Here is a 25,388-nt window from a genome sequence, read left to right as displayed (position 1 = left end):
ATGCCACCAAGCCAATTTCCCACTGACGCAATTCCCTTTCCAACCTTCTCCCAAACTCCTGGTTCTTTCAATTCCTTCAAGTCTGCACTCTCTTTCGTTAAATTTGCAAGCATTGTTTTAATCTTCACACTGTTGTCTGGTATATACGTGCAACAGTGGCGCGCACCAAGCATTTTGCAAACGCCGCCATCCTTTGCTAAAAGAATGTCTAGGGCAAGCCTGTTTTGAAGAGTCATAGCTCTTTCCGCTGCAAGTTCAGCATCCATCAGGATTATAGCACCTGAAAACTTTGTCAACATGTTATCCACTATAGTAGACAACTTTCTTATTTTGATGGAATTCAACACAACTCCCAATGAAGGAATCATGGCTCCAAATATATCTCATACCACAGCAGCTGCGGTCTCTCTTTTCTGGATACAATGAGATCCAGACCTCTTTGGAATCACCGATAGGTCATCCAGTTGATAAACCATTGGGAACACTATACCCAAATAACATCTCCCCCACCATCCCTTTGGAAGACGATAATAGGCATTATGCCCGCAAATGTAATATACACCTGGTATGACAGGGTCAAGTCCGTTCAGCATGAATGTCCATTTGGCCTTAAAGATAAACGTATGTTTACATTCACTCGCTCCCACAAAAATGTTGTCATAATAAGATTCACCTCGATATATACAAAATTTCCCTACATGCCAAGCATCTAAAGCTATTCTCCCTTGTGTTTTTATTGCGGCAAAAGCATAATTATCTACTGAAGTCCTCTTATTTAGCTCTTTTTCTAATTTCGCATTCATTTGTGCCCTTCTATCATCTGTGCGATCTAAAAAGCTAATTTCTACTGCAGAGAGGGAGCAGGTAAGGTTTTCCCTATGAGCGTGAGCTGTTTCAAAAGGTTGCATTGGCTCGAAAAAGTCCCTCATTATTTTAGCATCCCAATCTTTAGCAATCTGGCTTAGCTGCGTGATTATAGGAACATATGCAAAAGTAACATCATAATTTGAGTAAAAATACTGTATGTTGGTTTGACCATAAAATCTAGAAGTTACTATACTACATGTAATCCCATATGTAAGAGGCATGTGGTGATAAGTCACCCCTTCCTTTACCGATGTCGGTATCTGTGTAAACACATAACAATCTTTCGCATCCATAGTCTCAACATATTCTGTCAGTAAGCGATAGAAAACATTATACGAAAGTTCCTTCTTATCATGCAAGTGTCTCTCATCTAATTCTAATCTTTTCAGTGCGGTTAGTTCAGTGACAGTAACAGGAGCAGAAGTAGAAGCATCAATTCTCTCATTCTCACCCTTACCACGCGTTGCAAGCACTATTGCCATTATTATTAGTACACATGCAGCTATCAAGCCTATACACGCATATTTACAATATTTCACTCTACTGTTTTGTGTCATGATCTGTATAGAATCAGAGAGCTAGAAGCACCTATAAAGAAACGATTTAGCAATTCAGTTACAAAGCTGAACGAGCGCAATGTTCACACAGTTTTCTTCAGGAGCCCAGTCACTTATCGGTTAGCAGCATTTGTCTCAATTCGGCAATAACTCAGTCCTTTTTTTTTTTTTTTTTTTTTTCAGTTAGCAACGTTGTCTCAAATCGGGTTCAAGAGTCAATCAGGTTATCAAAGTCTTATCAAGTTATCAAATGTCTCATCCGGTTTAGCAATGTCTCAGCTGGTTGTATCACGTTAGATTATAGCAAGCAATGTCATTTACCAGCTTTTCAATCAACAGTGTCCATAAAACTTTTCTTTTCTATTGGTATCTCTTCTTCTTCGTTCTCGAGGCTAAGAGATACAAATTCGTCAGTCCAATCGTCATGGACTACATATGCCCATTCTGGACCGGAATATCTCCTGTTTGGTATCCTTTTCCTTTTCAATTTTGCATCTCTCTTTGATTCTGCCTCACTGGTACTTTCCTCTTTGGCCAAGTCTTTTTCTTCACTGGATGTTGGTATCACGACAGACACTTCCTTTCTTTTCTCTTTCACTCTTGGCCCTTCACTGTCGTTCAACGTTTCTCTAGTTCTTACTTTTACTGGTGATATACTTGGTCTTTTCTTTGCACTGTGTCCACTTGATGGACCTGCGATCTCTTCTGAAGAAGTTTGAACAGTTTTGTTCTGTTCTGCCTTGTCCCCTCCTTCTGGGGAGTTAATCAGGTTTTCCTTTTCTTTTTCTGTACCGTCTGCTTCTGGGAAAGCCCTCCTCTGATCAGGCTCTCCTTCTTCTTCACCTCTTTCGAGCCCTTTGTCACCGTTACTTTCTTCAGGCTCTTTGTCACTTTCAGCTGCTTCAGGCTCTTTGTTACCCTCAGCTGCTTCGTCGCTGTCCGAGGTTTCTCCTTGGTCTTCCCCAAGTGAATCGGTTGCTTAGTCCTCAGAGAATATTTCTCTCTCGTCTATTTCTGCCTGTTCGCTTCTAGTTCTGTTTTGCTCTGTCTCAGCGCTCGGCACTTTGTTATCAGGTACTGGCAGTTTCAGCGCTTCAACTTCCTCATCGGTGGGACACAACACTTTCTTTGTATGACTGGCGTGAATCCGGTTGGGAACTCCCGCACACTTCACAGCGGTAGTGGTCGTCAGGATCACTTGGAAAGGGCCTTTCCAACGGGGTTCCAGACACGACTTCCTCACGTGCTTCTTTATCACGACCCAGTCACCTGCTTTCAGTGTGTGTCCTGGACCTTGGATCGGTGGCAAGGTGGTTGCTTCCACCTGGTGAGAGAAAGAGCGAACCACGTCAGCCAGACCTTTGCAGTAGTCTAACACCATATCATCTGTAATATTCAAAAGCGCGTTTGCGGGAACTGCAGGAAGTCTCATGGCCCTGCCCTTGAGAATTTCGTGTGGGGACAATCCAGTCTTTCAGTCAGGGGTGTTTCTCATTGACATTAACACCAAAGGCAATGCGTCAGGCCATTTCAAATTTGTCGATGCACATATTTTCGCCATTCTTGATTTCAGTGTACCATTCATTTGCTCCACCAGTCCTGATGCTTCAGGGCGATAGCTACAATGCAGTTTTTGCTCAATGTTCAGCGCTGCGCAAAGTAACTTTATCACCTCGTTATTGAAGTGACTTCCTCTATCTGATTCTAAAGAGATCGGGAATCCGAAACGTGGTATCAACTCCCTCAACAATAGTTTTGCAACTGTAAGGCTGTCATTTCTACGTGTGGGGTATGCTTCAATCCAGTGACTAAAAATGCACACAATCACCAACACATACTTTAGGCCTCCATGCACAGGCATCTCAATAAAGTCCATCTGCATTCTGCTGAACGGGCCACCTGCCCTACCGATGTGGCCCATGTTCACAACTGTTCCCTTTCCTGGGTTCATCTGCTGACAAATGACACAACAATGGCAAACTGCTTCTGCAACTTGACGGAATCTGGGGTTAAACCAATCAGTTTTGAACAATCTTATCATGGCATCTCTCCCTAGGTGAGCCTGCCCATGATAGAACCGCGCTAGCTGCGATAAGAGACAATTTGGTCAAACAAATTTTCCCTCATTTGAAACCCATAACTCATCTGGTCTCTTTGTACATTGTGATTTAATCCAGGAAGCTCTTTCATCCTCCCTGACGCTATTCTGTAATGCTTTTAGTTCATCCATTGTATCCACGACCTTCAAGGCAAATGATTCAGCTGGTTCGAGCTCTGGCTCACTTATCAAATTCCATTCATCCCTGAGCAATATACAGTTCAAGGCACAAAATCTTGCGACTTGATCCGCATACGCATTTCCCAGAGAAACATAGTCCTGTCCTTTTGTATGAGCACTACACTTTACCACTGCAATTTCGGCTGGCATTTGAATGGCGTGTAACAATTCCCTTATTCTCTCCCCGTTTTTCACTGGGGACCCTGAAGAGGTCAGGAAACCTCTCTGTGACCATAGTTGCCCAAAGTCGTGCACAATTCCAAACCCGTACTGACTATCAGTGTAAATGGTAACCTTCATCAATGTAGACAGTTGGCATGCTCTTGTAAGGGCTACAAGCTCTGCTACTTGTGCGGAATAGACTCCTTGAAGCCAGGACGCTTCCAAGACACCTGTTACAGTACATACAGCATATCCTGCTTTCAATATTCCCAATGCATCTCTTAAACATGACCCATCAACAAAAACAATTTGGTCATTTTCATCAAGCTTAGTATCCTTAATGTCAGGTCGGGGTTTTGTGCAAAATTCAGTCACCTGAAGGCAGTCGTGCTCGACGTCTTCAGCGTTCTCAATTTCAGCATTTTCACCGGGAAGCAAGGTTGCTGGATTCAACGTAGTGCACCTTTTCAGCTGCACATTCGGTGAGCCCAGAATTATTGTTTCATACCTTGTGAGTCTTGCTCCAGTCATGTGTTGCGTTCGGGAGCGGGTCAAAAGTATCTCAACTGAGTGAGGGACCATGACTGTTAATGGGTGTCCCATCACTATTCCTTCACTCTGAGTGAGGCTGATACCAACTGCTGCTACGGCGCGCAAACACCCTGGCAGTGCTGCTGCGACCGGATCCAAAGTAGCTGAAAAATACGCTACTGGTCTGTTTACGCCCCCATGGGCTTGGGTCAAGACAGACAAAGAACATGCATCACGTTCATGACAAAACAATGTGAAAGGCTTTGTGTAATCAGGCATACCTAAAGCTGGAGCCCTACACATGCATTCTTTCAATTCAATAAAAGCATCCATCTCATCTCCTTTCAGCTCAATTTCATCCAAGGCATCCTTCTGGGTCAGTTTCAGTAAAGGCTTTGCTAGAGTTGAGAAGTTGGGAATCTACTGACGACAGTAGCTCACCATCCCCAAAAACTTCCTCACCTCCCTCCTCGTCTTTGGTGGACTCATTTGAAGTACACTTGTTATTCTTTCCTTCATTATCCTCCGTGACCCTTTCTCTATTTGATGACCCAAGTATTTCACTTTCTTCTGACAGAACTGCAACTTTGAAGGAGACACCTTGTGTCCATTCCTTCCCAAATGGTTCAATAGGGCAATGGTGTCGGCTGTGCAGCCACTTTCTGTCTTAGATGCAATCAGTAAGTCATCAATGTATTGTACTAGGGTTGACTCGAATGGCAATTCTAACGCTTCCAAGTCTTTCTTTAGAATCTGATTGAAAATTGACGGTGACTCAGAAAACCCTTGAGGAATTCGACACCAACTGTAAACTCTGTCTAAGAATTTGAAACAAAAGAGAAATTGGCTGTCCTCATGAAGAGGCACCGAAAAGAATGCTTGTGACAAGTCGATGACTGAGAACCACTCGGCATCACAAGGGATTTGAAACATTATCACAGCTGGATTCGGTACTACAGGGCAGCATTTAACTATGATGTCATTTATTTTCCTCAAGTCCTGCACAATTCGGACCTTTCCACTTGGCTTTATTAGTCCCATGATTGGTGAATTACATGGACTGCTTAACACTTCTTTCAGTACTCCCTGTTTTACAAACTCGTCAATGAGTTGGGCGACTTTCATGAGGGTGTCTTGGGCCATGTGGTATTGTGGGGTCTGGGGAAAGGTTACATTGGGTTTTACGGTCACTTTCACTGGTTCCACTCCTTTCACCAATCCCACCTCTTTTCCTGTCATATCCCACACTTCCTTTCCGACTGTTTCCCGTAATTCAGCTGGAATATCTTCTTCAGTTATCATCGGAAGAAGGTTAATCAGAGGATATTCTTCATCGACAGTTTCCATCTCATCCCCTTCTACACTGTCCTCTTCTTCCCCATCACTGCTCGTCTGTATTCTAATTCCATCGTTCGAACACATAATCGAACATCCCAATTTGCACAATAGGTCTCTCCCTAACAGTGCTATCGGGCTTGAGTCACATACCACAAAATTATGTAACCCTTGATAGTTACCAATTCTGACTGGTACTGGATCTGTGATTGGGTTCGTCAGGTACCTGTTTGCTACTCCCACCACTTGAACTGTTCTCCCTGAGAGGGGCAAATTTGGTACTTCAATGCTCCTAACAGTTGAACGTGTGGCTCCTGTGTCAACCAAGAATGAAACTCGATGACCCATAACTCTTCCCTCCACATATGGACCCTTTTGATCAACTTCCAAGGATGCTGCAAGCACATAATTTCCCTCCTCATCTGAACTTTCATTCTCCCATTCATCGTTTATTCCATTCTCATTGTGTAATGGGAACTGTTGTACTGTGTCATTTGTACTCATCACCTGACTCGAGACCTGTGGAGGAACCATCACTTGCTGCTGACTCACTGGTGCCAAAGGTATTTGCATTTGCTGATTAGGTACCATGGGAAACTGCTGTTGCATTGGCTGCATTTGCGTCATCTGCATACGGGGCATCTGCATCTGCTGCGGTTGCATGGGCTGTAATCCCTGCAGCTGGTTTATGGTCTGAAAATTTGGGTTTGGACCTCTCATTTTCGGTCCCCTCATTGTCTGGAATGCATTGACATCATTGTTTTGCTGACCAACACCTGCACCTTCCTGCACCACCATCGGGCACTCGCGTTTCCAATGTCCGACGATTCCGCACCCGTGACACGGCATCACCCTTTTCATTGCCTGCACACCATTCGGAATCACAACAGTGTTCAAATCCGGACCATTACTCCCAAAACCTCCTCTGCCTCTGCCTCTCGCCTGTGGCTGAAACACCATGTTTCCCTGCGGCTGCGGCATCTGCTGTTGGAACCCTTGCAACCCTTGCAAACCCGTCTGAGCTGCTTTTAGTTGCATCACCATCACTTTCTCTTTCAACCTTTTCTGTTTCACTTCAATTTCGTCGCTACAGTATTTCGCATAATTCAACACCTCATCAATAGGTTTCGACTGCCAACAAATCAAATGCGTCTTTATCATCTGACTTATCTCTGGTCTCAGCCCTTCCACAAATCTAAACACAAAATGGAGCATGTCCTTCGCCTCTATTGTTTCCGTGCCACTGTAGTTCTTGAATGCCTTCAACAACCTCTCATAGTAACCATGAATCGACTCTTTAGCCTCTTGGGCAGTTCGATCAATCTTCTTCCAATCCACATTTTTCGCGGGAACCTTCGTCTTCAAATGCTCAATCACATTATAGTACAAGCTCATCACCATAGGTGATGGTGCACCCGTATCCCTGTCTCTCTCTGGTTCACTTGTCGGCCAACCTACAGCCCTTTTGCAATCTTCCCACAAATCTGCCGGAACCACAATCTCAAAGAGGGTGTTCAGGTCTTCCCAAAGACATTTTGCAAGCTTCACAAACCTATCAGTCTGTTGATACCATTCAATCGGTTTCTCTCTCAGTTTGGGAAAATCATCCGTAAAAGACTGAATGTCGCTTCTGTGCCACGGTACATGTATTAATTTTCCCCCTGCTGTCTCCCTCATTGGTAACATGGCTATTGCATCACTACTCTGTGGTCTTTTCTCCTTGTGCTCTGAGACACTGTCTTTCCTCTTTTCCTTTTTCTTTGCCCTCCTGCTTTCCCATTTGTCTAAGCACCTCCACACTTGTGCACTCTGCAGCAATTCTCTAAGGTGCGTTTTCATGCCTGCTGACCTCATGTGTTCAAAGTCTGTGGTCCCGAAATCCAATCTATAGCTCCTGCTCAAGTGTTTTGTCTTGTCTATCTCAACCCCGTTTTTGTCAGCTATTTCTTGCAACCTTCTATGTACCTTGTTCACTTCTCTCGTAATCCTGGGACATAGATACCTCAGCTCTTCTTCCGAGTAGGACTCTAACCTATTCACACCCATAGTCCCTTCCACCAATTCTTCTGCTTCCATGTTCAACCTTACCCTATTCAGATAGTCTTCTCCCTTCCCACTGGTTGAGCTTTGTGTGGAATTCAGACTGTTGAACCACTGTGTTAGCTGTTGCGCATTCAACCCCATCAGTGTAGCATTCACATCGACTGCCATTGACGGTTGCAGCAACTTTTCAGTGTTCGATGACAGCGGTATCATCAGTGGGGGACTCGACCTCACCATTGTTGACTGAGCACATATGGGACTAAACTCCATCAAGGACCCAGATCCAGTTGGCTGAGCCGCTATCGGAGTTGTCTCTGGAGCGTTTTCTATGTACCTCCTTTCCGTCCCATTCTGCACCACTGCTCCTTGACCGCTCATACCTGAGTTAGGCTGACTGTACAAAGGTACCGGTGGACCTACAGTAATGGGTAGGGATATCGCATCTGCGTTCTGTCCGTTCCCCAGGTTCTGAGGCATGTTCATTCCCACACTATGGGTCATCATTGCCGGCATGCCCGTCTGACTCCCCGTCATCTGAGCATGTGCGGTTCCCCCCTGCATCTGCTTTTGAGGCATCAAAAGCTGGGTTGATTCAGCTTGTGCCAATGTTGGGTTGCGACCATTCTGTACTCCCATTACGGTTGGATCTAGAATCATTCCCGTACCGTTGTCACTGCTGTAGTACCTTGGGACCTGCGGCTGATAATTTTCTGCTGTTTTCAACATAGGCACATCTGGATATATTCTCCTAACCTGCGGTATCTGCGGGGTGAACAGTAAACTCGGGTCCTTAGATCCCGATGGCGTTTCTGAATTCGGAGTTTCATTATTCTGTACCGGTGCCGGAGGGGCAGAACTGGTACTTGGACCTTGTCCACTCTCTGCATAAGGCGGTGGACGGTCGTTCAGCAATTGCATGATGAACTCCTTATCCTCTGACTCGTCTTCCTCTCTATCTTTGGAACACCTCCTGTTCGTCTTACAGGTAGCCTTCTTACCTGTCGCCTCTTCTTCCTTAGCAATTGCGGAAACAATTTTATCCCCTGCAATATATCTGACCTCCACACCTTCTGTGCATTATCCCACCTAGCGTCCGCTAGTGTCTTTTCTATCTTTCTTATCCTGGTCTCGAACTTCTTTTGCTGTTGCTGTCTGGCCATTAGTTCCCAAATCGCTAGAGCCTCAAACTGTGCTGGCCTTGGAGGTACCTTCATGTCGTACATCGCAAATCTCAAATTCTCTAGGATCCTTATATTGAATGTCCCATGGATCGGGAACGCTACGCTCCCATGTTTCTCTGTCAACTTGTGCCATTGCTTTAGCCAAAGGCACGGAGCTACCCCCTTTTCCTCCATTACAATGTAAGCTGGTGTACCTTCGGGTGGCGTCTCCTCTCCTACGCTCGCTTTAATGTAAGACTCCCCCTTCATCGCACTCTTTAACGCTTTAAAAAATTTCATTTTCTCGTCTTTTATTTCGCAAAATTTGTAATCAATAGGTGACTTTAATTCCCGGAATACTCTTCGCTTGCCTTTCCCCTTCCAATCGAGCCCCACGGACTGCGTCCAATCCGTGCGCGACTCTTCTCTGCAACCAACCTATCCCAGCGCGGCTCCTAGTGACGTCACACTCACACACACTGCGGCTGACAAAGCCTCGCGGCTAGTCCTCCTTCACTCAACTCCTCTCGTAACAACTTCTAGCATGTATCGCGAGCAACCAAATAATAATTAAACAGATCTGTCGGTTTACTACAGGAAGGGTAACACAATCGCTTCAGGACGTTAGGGATTTTTCACCAGCCTCGGCAGTTATTCCATCTTTCTCGGTCCCCACTTTCGCAAGCAAATCTGACCCGCAGATTCTGCTCTCAACTTGTCAGTGATCTATTCTAGTGCACTTAGAATTTGTCAAAGCCCGAAGTCGAAGTTTTCTTTCACTCCCTTAGCACACGTACCGACTCGTTGACCACGCCCGGTCAACCTATTAAACCGACCAGACCACAACATAAACAAGTGTCTCATACACTTTTCAACATACTCCGGAGTCTCTTGACCTCGCAGGGCCCGTCTCAACAACAACAACCACGTGGACCTTTTTCTGCACAAAGCGCCACATGCACATGAAGTTCGACGACTTCCCTACTCTCACACTCGGAGTCGCACCTCCGCTATTCTCTAAAATCCTCGCAACCTTTTCAAACAATCTGCGGCAATAAGCTGTGCAAGCGCAAAATCCTAACTTCACTCATACCATCACTAGTACCGCCAACGCCGATTCCACACCTCCATTCTCTCCATTTGCAAGCTCCGAGATCCCGGGAAAGTCGCGGGGGACTTAGGGCATCATCATTCTCTCAATCTGTTTTACCCAAGAAAAATCTAATTCAACACCATATACCTCTCGAGCAGGATCCCAAAGGGCGTAACCGTTAATTCAACGCCATATACCTCTCGAGTGGGGTCCCAAAGGGCGAAACCATCCTCTGCTACCATCTACTGATAGAGCGTTCCGACCTAATAAATTAACTGTATTGGGACGCTCTTGGGTCGATGAATATTTTGACCAAGTGGGGCTCTCTTCACTCGAGAGTAATCAATTTAATCAAATCAATAATCAATAACAAACATAAGCAATGCCCTGATCAACATAACACTTCACAATTAATCCAGAAAACATTTCGGTGAACTATGACCTTTCGGCCATAAATAACCACACCAGTTTATTCAAAGTTAATAAATGTATTTCCCTATATTAACAAAGCTAGCACGATATAAATGTGTCTCAACACCAAATGATATATGTAAATGAACATTAATAGCTGTCCATAACGGCGAAAAAGATGCAATCTATGCAGCATTTGAATAACAATGCATTCGATGATAGCAACACAAACCACTAAAACTATAATCTGTAATGAGCTAATTGCATACATTAGTCAGCATAACAAGGTCTCAAATTGCATCGTGCGACAAATGAATCCTCATCTAACCTCAAATTAGCATCTGCATGTGGGATTTCATGCAAAAACAATTTAGCAACATTAATTTGGAAAACTCCTAACTAGGGCTCTTATCAAAAATCAGCAGTTGGTTACCTAAAAAGAAACACAATGCAATTGTACATTTTCCTTTCATATTTACCAAATTCAATCAGCATTCAAGGAAGTCTTCGTCTCACAGGTACCGGTTTCGATCAGCATGGGTACCGGTTTCGATCAGCATGGGACGGGGCAAAGGGGCAGGGTAGACGGGGCAATTGCCTCACAGCGGCAAGATAAAATGACAAAACTACTACTTCATGCAAAGGGCAAATCAAAGTTAAAGTCTCTAGGGCGAGAATTTCTTAAAGTCTCTTTCTCTCGGTTAGAGAAAGCATCAAAGTCTCATTCAAAATGGCGTCGCAGCAAGATGGCTCATAATAGCTGCAATGGGCAATAATGTTCGATAGGTAATGTTCGTAATGTCTGTAATGTCCGTAATGTCCGATTTCTTCTCGTGCACCAGGTTTAAATAGACAACAGTTCAAATCCAGTAGGGTCTTCCATTGGAGGGTTCATAGGTTGGCTTCAAATTGTCCAATCAAAAACAACAATTTACAAGCTTCTACCTAGGCATACATTATCCTTGGAGTCGGGAACGTAAGTTGCAACATATTTTACCAATTAACTCACTTTCAGAGCGTCCATTGTCTGCACCTGCAGATTGACCTTGGAGCAAAGAAGAAGATGCCAGGCTGGCACGAAACCTTAAAGATAAGCATGTGAACCGATCTCACTGGAAAAGTACAGCTTCAAGCAAGAATACACGTCCTATTAGCACATTGGAAAAATACGAGCATCTAAACCGTGAGACAAGGCAACTAGGCCAAAGCCTCCACTAAAGTTATGCTAAGCTAAAACATTTCAAACAAGCAAATCATGGCACACGTTTACGATTATGTCAAATTAATACAATTCTAATACATCACGTCATATAAAGCACGCTTATAAATGTTGGCAAACTACTCTGAGGGCACATTTGTCCCCGTACAATCTTTACTTGATTATTGCGGTACTACGTCTATGCGCTAATAAATGTAAAATCTTCATTTCTGCGTCATCAATGGTATAGTTCCATGGCGAGTACTTACGTGGTAGGATTATTCTAACCTGCGTTTATAGAAAAGATTACTGAAGGTTTTTGGAATGTGCTGTACAGGTGACATTACTAACAGTAATAGACTTAGTCATAAGGTTCGACGTGCATAAGTCTAATGTGATGGATCTATGTTCCGAAGTTTCCGCTAATCATGAAGGTTTTTATATAATTGAAGGAGGGGCCATTCCTTTTCTAAATCTGCGGTACACGTTGTTTCAATATGTACAATAGAAATTATTCGTCACATGCAGGAAGGTACACAACAAACGAGGCAATCGAATAGATAGATGACTTTTAAATGATTTCTGTCTGTTTCAATCTGGCCACCACACTCGCTATTGATAGCGCCCTCACCTTTCACTTAAGTAAGAACGTATGAAGTGTGCCCTGATTGGACACACTATTTTCCAAATGGACGCGTTGGATTGAACTTAGTTTTTTTTAGACATATGGAAAATGTGGTGGGACCTTGAACAGAGGCTAGGTGATACAGGTAATAACGCCATAGATCGTGTTTACTCTTCAATTTAAGAATGTTGGTAAAATGTTAGTGCACCAACACGTGGGGCACGCATTGATTTTGTGCATTACATATTCTCTGTCTTTTATAAGTACCAACGGGCTTCTGTCTATGCGCATTTTTCAAATCAAACAAATTAATAGACATATATTTTCCAAATGATTCTTGCCTGCTAAAATATGGCCTCTGCACTCGCGACTGGTAAAGCTTGTATTTTTTACCTAAATGAGAACATATGGTCTGTGCCTTTATAGGATACGCTGTATTTTAAATGGATGCACCAGATTGAACTTAGGTTTGCATACATGCAAAGAAAATGCAGTGGGTCCTGAACAGAGGTTAGGTGATACAGGTAATAATGTCAGAGAGCGCTTCATTATTTGTTAATTGAAGAAAGTTGGCTAATAACGCTAGTGCACCAACATGTGGGGCACGTACTTGCTTTTTGCATCATATATTTTGATTGTTTGAAATAGCATCAATTGTCTGTTGTCTATGAATATTCCCTGGGCCTGTGAGATGGGGGACACATCTATTAGCTTTCCCTATTGATAGAGATTGGTTAGTTGAGGACAGATTGTTTGTATAAATAACGTGGTAGTGTAAAACTGACCCTGACACATAGCAATTATTTGAATATTGTGTTTGAAAATATCAAATATATTGTTGATTGGATCAGTCCTAATTTGACATATACGGTTGGGTCGATTAACAATATTTTGTTTTGTTGGGATAATAATTATTGAAGTTTACTAGGTAAACAACTACTGACATTTGTAGAACATCTTATATTTTGTCTTCTAGTGCAGACTGCAATTTTTCTGCCGCTTATCGTGTTTAAATGTGTGTCTTTCAAATGTGTGTCATGTCACCTCTTAACCTTGAAGTCTCTGTTGTGCAAATATATATTTAGATTTGTGCTTTTTTGGGATCCTGGTGCAAATAATTTGGAGGAAATTCAGAGTCTTTGCGTCTTTGGATGTATGACACAAATTGGAATGAAAATAAGGTATATTTGGATTATAGGATCGTTTTGCTGCATGAGATTTTAGGTTCTTTCAGCTATTATGGATTTCACTCTCACTGATTGATTTATGGCTCATGGATTAGAGATTTCACATGGTTTTCTCTTTTGAGTTTGAGTTCTCTATGTTGCATGGGTATGTGTATATGGGAGAACTTTTTCTCTTTGTGTATGTCTGTTTTATAAATGTTTTTAAAGGAAGGATGTTTTGTGGAACACTAGGTGTTTATGTTTTAGATAGCATTGTGTGTCTTTTATATTTGGTGATTTTAATGTTATTATTATTAGTATCTAATTGAGATATATCAGATATATGGAAGAAGGGGTTTAATATCATCCTCTTGTGTTATCATCTTGTCAGCCTTGAAAAGTCATGAGATAGGACGAAACACATGTCGGCTGAAGATCACATCTATAGGCTGAGAATTTATTGTATTAGAATGCTTGAGATATACAATTGTCTTGGAAACAAATTGGATAAGATTTGAGGTTTTTTTTAAACTGTTTATATTTGTCATAGATTATGTATTTATGAATGTGTATATCTACAAATAAAATATGACACATATGTCATGACTGTAAGTAATTGGGTTTATAATATTTTTTGAAGATACACCCAGATGTTTGTGCTGTTGACTTTTTATTGCATTCCTCTGTATATCTGTACATTTGATCTAATGATTTACTTGAATGTAAAAATGTTTTGCCAGAGTTAGATATTCAGTATCTGAATAATGGTGTGCTCGACTATTTTTTTGTTTTGCGATTAACTGGTTTGGCTATGGGATTCCAATATGTACATGTTGGCAACAGATGTACTATAGTGTAGGAGCACCACAATCATACACATTTAGAATTGGGAATTTGAGGAATGTGCAGCTAAACAGAGTCACTGTTGCCTCCTTTGTTTCTGCACAAAAACTATCCTGGCTGTAAGGCAGGCAACATTGCACCATGGCTCAAGGGTGCCTGCATTGGCACCTGGCAGCCACAAGTGTGCCAGCGCAGAAGGAGAGTAGGAATGCCCTATACTACATATGGCGCATTCCGGCCTTCGTCATTTGACTCAGCACAGCAAGTTGCCTTGCACATTGTGCCAAATATTAGTAACTCTGCCCCTTAATGTCTGGTTTTGCTGCTGCATCTGTTTGTTATCCCCACACTCTCTCCACAAATGTCAGTACTCTTATGACCATGTCCAGTGCCGGTCTCACACAGTCTCCTGGTGTGCATAGAGGTAACAGAAGCCAACAAGATGTAAGAAGAATGACAACTCTCTACAATTCAATTTACTGACCTCCGAAGGATGAAAGAATGAGTTGATCTTGGCGGGATCAGTAACTGCCAGCAGCACTAATTTGACTAACTGAACCGCATTGCAGAAAGTAGAAGATAATGTTTATACAACACAATCTGCACACATAAGTGTAAAAAATAAGAAACATAATAGGAGTAGAAAATTTTAAATGAAAGAAAAGTGATCTTAAATGAAAAGTGATCACGAATAAGAACAGATGAGAGTCCAGCAATAATGAGGCATTCTATAACATAACGACGAGTTTGGGAAAATAGAGTTGGCTTTGATAATTGTTATATTTGAAAATATAAAATTTCTGCACAGCCATTGATAAATGCACCCACTGCCACTTCAACAACAGTGTTTTGTATCATTTCTAGCTGCCAACTGCCTTCTCTCTGTTTTTTGTATCTTTATAGCTGTTCCTGTTCCCAGACCCGCGATTTAGCTTTAAAACAGCTCTATGAATTTACACCCCAGTGTGCTACCACTCAACATAATGTGGTATAAAACCACCGTACAGTCTTTTGAAGTTTTGTTCTGATGTTTTGTTGCTATCTGTGAATTGAGCAAACCATAGAAATCTCCCCTTTCGAATTCTGGCACTATCATTTACTATATACTGACTCACTTGATACTTTGAATTTTCTGTTATTGAAACCAAACATGTCGTACACTGAGCCGAAATACTGCAGCAATGAAATTATACCAAATCATTTACCAAAAGTGAAAGTGCATTGCTGGTTCAGTTCTTTGATAGCTCAATAACAACAATCCAGTCCATGATCTCTATAAGATTTTAATTAAATGGCACACCGTGCCTGTTACTGCATTTATTGCTGGTTGTTTACACTAAGGGGCGTATCATGGTAAAATGCATTAATTGAGAAGCAGAGCATGAGGGTCTTTAGGGGCAGTGGGAAAGGATAGCAGTATGGATTGTTAAGGTTACTTATAACGCAGTGGGTCTAATTTACAAGCAGCCTGCTCCGCTGGTGCATCACCTTTTTTGAAGCACTGGTGATTCAGCCTGCAGGGCCATATCTACAAGGCCACACAAAGCCACTGTGCATGGGTTTACATGGCCTTGAAGAGATGGCCCCCTTTTACGCATTACTCTGCATGAAAGGGGTGTTCAATGGATGTTGCTGTGGGTGTTCTCACGCAATAACCATGGAGTCTGACGCAGTCCCAGATTTACAAGGTTTGGTAAGCCAGGGCATGTGTCAGTTTCCTACACCACCTCAGGGGTGATATAAGGGTGGCACAACGGGGAGAAATAACATTATTTCTCCCTGTTTTTTCCTCTTTCTATGTGTTCCGCAAACTGCAGCACACATAGAAGGTGGAAAATGCCTCTTGCAATTGTTTTTGTGCAGGAAGATATCACTCTCAGAGCATTGAGGCAGAGCAGTCCAGTGATCACTCAGGGAGATATTGGAACTGAGCATCACACAAAATGGCACACAACAAATCCCTAAAGGAAAAGTTAAAGTGATAAAAATGTACTAGATGTCAAGAATAATTAGAATTAGTATCCTCTCATTTACAGAACTCACAAATTAATCAGGGTGCAACACATATATCCTAATGAAATACCACCGAAGGCACCTAACCCTGTAAATGTAGTCTCCTCTATTATCTGTGAGGTACCATGTAACAATTCACACACCAAGAGGCTCTAATTTAAAAAACAGTAATCATCTTTTTAGGAACATGAGGCTTTCAACAACAAAAAAGGTTAAGCCTGCAGTCTTTGTCACGTCAATCACAATGAAAAATGAGAAGGACACTGCCTTTATTACTAAATGTAATCATAGATAAATGTAGACCTTTGGCTTTTAGGTGAAAACAAATCTGAACATGTTAAGCTATAGGGAGGTACTAATCCATCACAAAATGCCAAAGCACTGTTGCTGGAACCTACAGCCTTCAAAAAGGAATGACTCATGGAACAATCCTTCCCTGGAAATATGACTAGAATATGGAGCTCCTTACCTGCAAACCTGCAGAGCACTACCTCGCTGGTGATCTTCAAAACTGAGCTGAAAGCTTGTCTCCTTCAAAGACATTATAGTTGATGACATTCCAGTTAACCTTTCAAGTTAGAAAGTGCTCTCTCATCCCTATGGCCTTACCTCTGACCACTGCCCTAGGATTAACTGCTATCCTTCCATTTCTTGGTTTTTAGTAATTGAAACCCTGTTCACTGCTGGATCGTATAACACCTATGTCCTTGTGCAATTGTAATTCTCTGAGTTATGTAGTGACCCACTGGTTTGTAATTGTGGGCCTTATGTAACAACCTTATGTAAGAATCAGTTACCTTGTAGCTTTGAACCTTTTGTAGTGACTTTTGTTTCACTGTAAACACCTTATGTAACAACTTTAAGTAACAACCTTCACATTTTTTGACCTTATGGAATGACTTATGTTCTATTATAAAGAGCTTAAGCACCTTCGGGTAATGTCTGTGCTAAATAAAAATGCATAAATAAATAAACATGTGGTCTCTGCCTATATGACCCATAAAACATTTGAGGAAGACTCACATTATACATTTACATGAACCTTAAATCTCCTCCTAGAGAAATCAAACATTTTCTGTTACAAGACCAAGAAAAGAAACCTTTGTATTAAAACCAGTCTTATTTGCTTTGTCCCAGCATTGACAAGGTAAATGCACTTCTGTTGAATTTGTCAGATAGTTAAAAATGTAAAGCCCTTTCCTATGGACTCCTATGGTGTTTGACCTTGAGATACCAATGTAAAATTCCTTCACATTCTATTTGCCAAGACTTCACCATACAAAGCCACTTTCTGTTATATTTGTTAGAGTTTTTGTAGTGCCCATTCCTATTGTATTTGTCAGAGTTGTCAACCCCGATTATTGTATTTGCCAGAGATCCCACAATATAAAACCCTGTTCTTTTTGTGTTTACCATATAAAACCTTTTGAGTTCACAATATAAAACCCTTCATATGGTAAGGTCTTCATAATGCAAACCCGCTTCCTATTGTATTTGAGAAATGCAGTTCACGATGTCCCATGCCAGTGGCTAGTAACAGGGCCACAACTGGGTCAAAGGGGGTCTTTATTCCTTGGTGTCCTGGAGTGAGCACTTCTTACACTGGGGGGCCAAGTACCCCTTTTATCTGTGGAACCTCATGGGAATGAAGTATGGTAGTGTGAAGCTGATTCGGTGGCAGGTGATATGTGCTAGAAAATCAAAACTTAGCAAATAAAAAAAAATAGCAATAAATCAGTATTCAATCAATGCAGTGTTCACCCAAAAGGAAATGTACTGCAATGTACACATAACTTAAGGACAGATGTACAAAGAATGGACTCAGTAAAAGTCCTTGCAAAATGCTCATTGACTTTTGCTAAATCCATTTTGTTTTTACATACTGACTTATCTACTATTAGGTCTGCTTGCAAAAACTCGATTCATACTGTGTCACAATTTGACTTACCTCATGAATATTAATGAGGTAAGGCACAAATTGCAGCCCACAATGAATCAAGGCCATCATATGGATCGCAGTCTGCTGAGGTCAGCAAACCACCACGTTAGTGATTGCTTTTAAACAAAGCAGTTCTTTTTTTAAAATGCATTCAGTTTTCCTTAAAGGTTTCTGGGATGTGTTTAAAAAAAAAAAAGTTAAAGTAAGTTTTTAAGAGTAAACCTACTCTTAAAATATTTTTTTCAACATTCACAAAGAGGTACTGGCTTCTTGAGGACCCTTTCCCTTTTGCAAATGGGTTACCACCTCCATTGGAACGGTGATGAAATATTGCTTTACAACCACATACCGGTTGCAAAACATTAATACATACTATACGGAATCAGTATTTGGATGAGATGCCATAAACATGCCCCTTTAAAATTAAAAATAGGTATCTAGTTGCAAACCTAAATTGCGATTAGGTAACATGTTACCAAATCCCAATTTGGGTTTTTTACATACCAAAATGTTTTTTTTGCAGTTGTAAAAGGCATTATTCTGCAAATTTGGCTTTTTGTTGAAATAAAAAGGCTCGATACAACTGGCCCTAAATACTATGCCTATAATTGAGGCTTTTAGAAGATTTAAAGTGGAATTGCAAATTGGGACTCCTCCTAAAAGGGTCCCACAGAATCACCCGGTACAAATACCGTACTCTAAAGAATATCATAGGGGGCAGCTAACCCAGTACATCAATCCCGCTCCCATTATCTGTGTGCTTCCAGGTGACAGTTTGCATACAAAGAGCTTCTAACCCTAAAAATTAAAAGTGCCCCAATATCGGCCTATTGCAACACTTTAAACTGTTCACAATCAGCAAACGTAGGCCTACAGGCAGTGCTAAGTAGTTCTAGATGTAAAATAAGAGGACTACTATCTTTGTCACCACATTTGAAATTCGATTATCTAAGCCTATTGGCTTCAACATAAACGAAAGCACGCCCATGTTATCTCTACCTGAAACAATTATGAAGCATTTTAAGCATACCCAAAATATACGTTGTTCTGAAAATAAAGTCCCTCCAAGGATATACTAAGGGGCATATTTAAGAGCCCTTAGCGCCACCATAACACCACCATAGCATCCTTTTTTTTATGAGAAGGCGGCACTAAAGTGGCATTTTCCCTGTGTCATATTTACAAAGTGGTGCAGTGCATGTATTGTGCCACTGTGTAAATCCTTGCACCACATTATGCTTGAGCCAGGCATAATGTATGCAAGGGGGGCACAGATTTCCTTTCATCAATATTTTCAGCACTTTTAACACCTGCTCAGAGCAGGCGTTAAAGGGGGGAATACCATTATTTATAATGGCCCCTATGTACTCTGCAGGCGTAGCACAAACATTTTGGCACTACTCCTGCAATGTACATCAATACTGTAAAAAACAAAATGACGCTATTGCCTCCTACCGTGCACCATGGTGCACCATATTTTAAATACAGCACACATATGGTGGCGGTAGGGAGATACTAAGGGGTGCAAGGAAAGTGGCACTGCACCCAGTGCAGCGGCACGTTCCTTATATCTTCCCCTAAGGATTTAGGCCTAGATTTATGGGCTATGTAGCGCAGGGCAGTGCAGCACAGCAAGTCATCTTTCTGCACTTCCCTGTGTCACAGGGAAAAGGCGGGAGTGCACTGTACTTATCCTTTTGGTTGCCTAGTGCCAACGCATGCAGGATTGTTTTTGAGCAGGAAGGACAACCTTCCTGCACAAAAACAATCTTGAGAGGGTTTTTCCTTTTTCTATGTGTGTTGCTGAATGCAGAATGAAAAAGGCAAAACCGAGGGGAACTAAACATATTTCTCTTTGTTATGCCTCTCTTGGGGAGGCGTATCTTTTTGGCGCATTCCCAGTCTATCAGTTCTTGTAAATCTGTGAATGTGTCAAAATCCATGGATCTCATATGGGAACACCCGTGCAGCACCCACAGAAATGCCCCCCTTGTGCGGACTTATGTAATGCAGCGATTTGCACTGCGTTACATTACTCAGGATTTACGAAGCCACATACGGCCTATAAGGATACGGCATGGCTTCATAAATCTCACTTAACGTTTGCGTCACTCTTGTACTACGTTGCGTTGTGCAACAGCGACGCAAACCAGGCCATAAAAAATGCCCCTTAATGTGACTAAACCTAAAATGAAATATGTACTAACCCCCTTCCTATTTCATTTTTCAAAGAGTTCATAATTTAAACCCCTTCTTGTTGTATTTGCATCAGTGCAAAACCCCTTGCTACTGCTCTGGTTGGAGAGTTCACAATATAAAACTTCCTTCTACTGCTTTTGTCAAAGGATTTACAAAGTAAAAAGCCTTTCTATTGCATGCCTCTTGCACTGCACAATGTTAGGCGTTACTCTTTAGCTTTAAAACACCTCTATGAATTTAAACCCTAGAGTGCTACCACTGGGCGTAATGTGGTATAAAACCACCTTGCAGTCTCTTGAAGTTTGGTTCTGATATTTTTTTAGCTATTTGTGAATTGAGCAAACGTTAGAGGGGTCCTTCATTTGAATGCTTCCCGTTTGAATTCTGGCACTATCACTTTCTATACACTGACTCAAAAGATACTTTGAATTTTACCTTATTGAAACCAAATTCCTCGTAGACTGAGCCAAAATACTGCAGCAATGAAACTGTACCAATTTGTTTACCAGAAGTGAAAAAGTATTGCTGGTTCTGCTCTTTGATAGCTCGATGAAAACAATCCAGTACATGATCTCTATAAGATTTGAATTAAATGGCACACTGTGCCTGTTACTGCATGTATTGCTGGTTGTTTACACCATGGCGCGCATCATGATAAAATACATTAATTGAATAGCAGAGCATGAGGGTCTTCAGGGGCAGTGGGAAAGGATAGCAGTATGGCTTGTTAGGGTTACTTAACACACAATGGCCCTCATTCTGACCCTGGCGGATTGAATCCGCCAGGGCCGAGGGCAGCGAATGCACCGCCAACAGGCTGGCGGTGCATTCATGGGCATTCTGACCGCGGCGGTAACGCCGCGGTCAGAAACGGGAAACCAGCGGTCTCCCGCCGGTTTCCCGCTGCCCATGGGAATCCTCCATGGCGGCGCAGCAAGCTGCGCCGCCATGGGGATTCCGACCCCCTTCCCGCCAGCCTGGTTCTGGCGGTTTACACCGCCAGAACCTGGCTGGCGGGAACGGGTGTCGTGGGGCCCCTGGGGGCCCCTGCAGTGCCCATGCCAATGGCATGGGCACTGCAGGGGCCCCCTAACAGGGCCCCACATTGCTTTTCAGTGTCTGCTTAGCAGACACTGAAAAGCGCGACGGGTGCCACAGCACCCGTCGCACACCTTCCACTCCGCCGGCTCCATTCGGCATCCTCGTGGAAGGCGCTTTCCCGCTGGGCCGGCGGGCGATCTTTTGCAGATCGCCCGCCGGCCCAGCGGGAAAGTTGAAATGCCCCCCGCGGTCTTCTGACCGCGGGGCGGTGTTTGGGCGGTTTCCGCCCGGCGGGCGGCGTCCGCCGCCCGTCCGGGTCGGAATGAGGCCCAATGGGTCTAATTTACAAGCAGCCTGCGCCGCTGGTGTGTCACTTTTTTTAAAGCACTTGTGGTGCAGCCCGCATGGCCATATCTACAAGGGCACACAAAGCCACATTACATGGCTTTACATGGCCTTGAAGATATGGCCCCCTTTTACGCATTACTCTACATAAAAGGGGCGTTCCATGGGTGTTGCTGTTGGGGTTCCCACTCAATAACCATGGAGTCTGACGCATTCCCAGATTTACAAGATTTCATAAACCAGGGAATGTGTCAGTTTCCTGCACCACCCCCGGGGTGGTGTAAGGGTGGCGCAACAAGGAGAAATAGCATTATTTCTCCCTGTTTTTTCCTCTTTCTATGTGTTTCACAATTAGAATTAGTAGCCTTTCATTTACAGAACTCACAAATTAATCAGGGTGCAACACATATATCCTAATGAAATACCACTGGAGGCACCTAACCCTGTAAATGTAGTCTGCACTGTTATCTGTGAGGTACCATGTAACAATTCACACACCAAGAGGCTCCAATCTAAAAAACAGTAATGGTCTTTTTGGGAACATGAGGCTTTTCACAATAAAAAAAGGTTAAGCCTGCAGTATTTGTCAAGCCAATCACAATGTAAAATGAGAAGGACACTGCCTTTATTACTAAATGTAATCACAGATAAATGTAGCCCTTTGGCTTTTAGTTGAAAACAAATCTGAATATGTTGAGCTATCTGGAGGTACTAAAACATCACAAAATGGGCGTGGCTTCGGGCGTCAAGATGGCGGCCACACTTTGAAAGTGCTCTGGACCCCTCCATCATTCGCCCGAAGTAATTGCCGTACCTGGACAGCCCTCGGTGACTGCGATTCCCCCTGCCAGTGCCCCGACGGATGCTGAACAAGATGCAGCATCTGTAGCGGCTGAGGAGTGCCTGTGGTCCCGTGGGGCGGCCCCGACCACAGCGAATGACATGGCGGCAGGAAGAGGCCTTTCTGTCTGAGGGGTGCTCCCCCCCTGGGGACTCCGAGAAAAGGTCAGTGCGGGGAGCGAGAGGCGGGCGCGGCTTCTCCGCAGGCACGCCTCAACAGATCACACCGGGAGAGGACCCTGGACTGAGGGAACACCGGATCGGCTCCCGGAGGGCAGGGCCAGTGTCCGGGGGCCCAGAGGCGGGCAGTGGCGCGCTCACTCTGAGGGCGGTCCCGGTCCGCGAGAGACTCTCTGGCCTGCCTGGGGCCTAATACGTGCCACCAACAGGCGGCACACGGAGTGCCCCTGGGGCGTGAGCCTGGAAGGGGAGCCCCGGTGCACGCGAGCGGGAGCGATGCCCGAACAGACCCCGCGGGTCACAGGAGGAGGGAGGTGGCAATCGGCCACCCCCCAGAAACAAACGATAGCGCGAGGCTCCTGGCAGATGGGGCGCCCAGAGTGGTGCCGCCTTTCTTACGGACTGGAGCCCGACTCGTGGGGCTCCGGCTGAAGGGCCCCTGGAGCGGTGGTCTCTCCACGCTGGGAGCGCTTGGCAGAAGACGACTGGGGATCCCCCCCCTTTGACTAAGAAAGAACAACAAGCACAGCAGAGGTGGGTGAGGATGGGGTGACCCGCCCTGGCGCTGCGGGGGAGTAGAAACATTTGCCTAAGCCTGTGGGCTAGATTTGTGGTTTACCGGCCCGGATCCTTGGATGGACCCGGTCTCGGAATGGAGGGGTGTGACTGCCCCTGTCGAGTTGGGGCCTCAGCCCGAGATGGCCAGGAGTTGATTTCTGGGGCTGAATGTGAGACCCGCTGCACGCCCGATCCTGCCTCTGAGCGAGTGGGGGACCCTGGGACCTGCCGGTCCTCCCTGGCGATGGCGGAACGGTGCGTCTCGCTGCCCTGCTTGGTACCCCCCGCTCGAGTGGTCTGAAAACTTGCTCATCTGGCCCAGCTGAGCCCTGGAAACCTGTGGAGAAAGAACTTCAGGAGCGGAGCCTCACAGGGCACCGGGCCGACGTCGCGGAACCCCTTAGCAGAGCCATGGGCAAAGACAAGGCATCAAAACACCCATCAACCTCCCAACAAAAGATTGACCAGTTCACAGCGCCGGCCGCCATGCGGAGCGGCGGAGATGCCCCCATCGGGGGTCCCGCCTCACCAGACGGGGTAAACGCCATCCCACAAGCGATTCAGGCCTCGCAGCTCGCCGTTGAGACTAAAATTGGTGAGGTCAAGGAAGACGTCGGCCTCATTAGACAGGACCTCAGGAATGCCGTGGGTCGTATCACCACCGTGGAGGCTCGTGTTTCGGAAACTGAAGACGACCTGGCCAACCTCCGTACCAAAGTAACCCATCTGTTGTCCTGCACTGGAGAACTGCACCGACGAGCCGAGGACGCGGAGAATCGCTCCCACCGCAACAACCTCCGATTTATAGGATTCCCAGAAGGTGCAGAAGATAATAAAGCACCCGAGTTCTTGGAACAATGGATCAAAACCTGAATGCCGGAGCACGTACTTTCGCCATGATTCGCTATCGAGCGGGCCCATAGGGCCCTGGGCCCGTGACCTCCTCCTGGAGTCCCCAGAACACCCATTATTGCGAGTTTTTTTAACTTTAAAGACCGGGACAATATCCTTAGAGAGACTAGACGGGTTACCAACCTCTGCTTGAACAATGATAAGATCTTTGTATTTCCCGATTACACCAGAGAGGTTCAGGCCAGGCTCCGGTCCTTTGAGCAAGTCAAACAGAAACTCCAGGCGATGCATCTTTCATACATGCTCCTCTTTCCAGCACGCCTAAAAGTCATCATGGCCGGCAAAACATTCTTCTTCGACTCGCCGGAAGAGGCATGGGACTGGTTGACGTAGGAGGACTCTGGGCCCCGACTGGCCCAGCGGAGAGGTCGCAAGTGCACCAGGTTCAGACGGGGGAGAAGAAGGGTTCCGGGTGTTCGGCCGGACGGGACCCTGGAAAGGACACGTGCCCTCAATCGGATGCGAATGGTGCAGAGACCCCAGGCTCTCGTTCACCGGTACAGACATCGGCTGGCGACAACCTGAGCCAATCTCCCATACTTGGATAACCATCAGCGTTTCCTCGCGGGGACCTGCTGATGGGACATGGCTCCCCTCTCCTCCATATGGACAGTGTGGGAGCTACTCCCACCTTCCATTCCGTCATAATGTCTCTCTTTGCTACTAGGCACGCCACTCCCACAAAGATACGGTCCGCTCTCCCTAAGTCCATATCCCCCATAGCCCCTAGGAGTGGGAGTGGGCAAGCCTCCATCTCCGTTTGCAGAACCCCGGAGATCTGCCTCATTATCATTTTCCAGTATGTCGCTATGATGGGACAGTCCCAAACCATGTGGAAAAAATCAGCATTGGGGCTGGAGCATCGGGGACAGGCGGAGGTGTGCCGTAGGCCCGCCCTGAAGAGCCTCACAGGCGAGAGGTAGGCTGTGTGTAGGAAGAATGTCTGGAGTACTCGAAATCGGGACGAGATAACTAGGGCCCTAGGGGCCATCAATGCATCTGTCCAGTCCAATTCCTCAATAGGGCCTATCCACTCCTCCCATCTCCGCCGAAGACCCGTTACTGGGGGGGCAGTATTAGCAAGTAAAGCAC

Source organism: Pleurodeles waltl, chromosome 5 (genome assembly GCF_031143425.1).
Source record: "Pleurodeles waltl isolate 20211129_DDA chromosome 5, aPleWal1.hap1.20221129, whole genome shotgun sequence".
Taxonomy (NCBI): Eukaryota; Metazoa; Chordata; class Amphibia; order Caudata; family Salamandridae; genus Pleurodeles; species Pleurodeles waltl.
The sequence above is the reverse complement of the archived record's forward strand: the minus strand, read 5'-3'. Positions refer to the sequence as shown.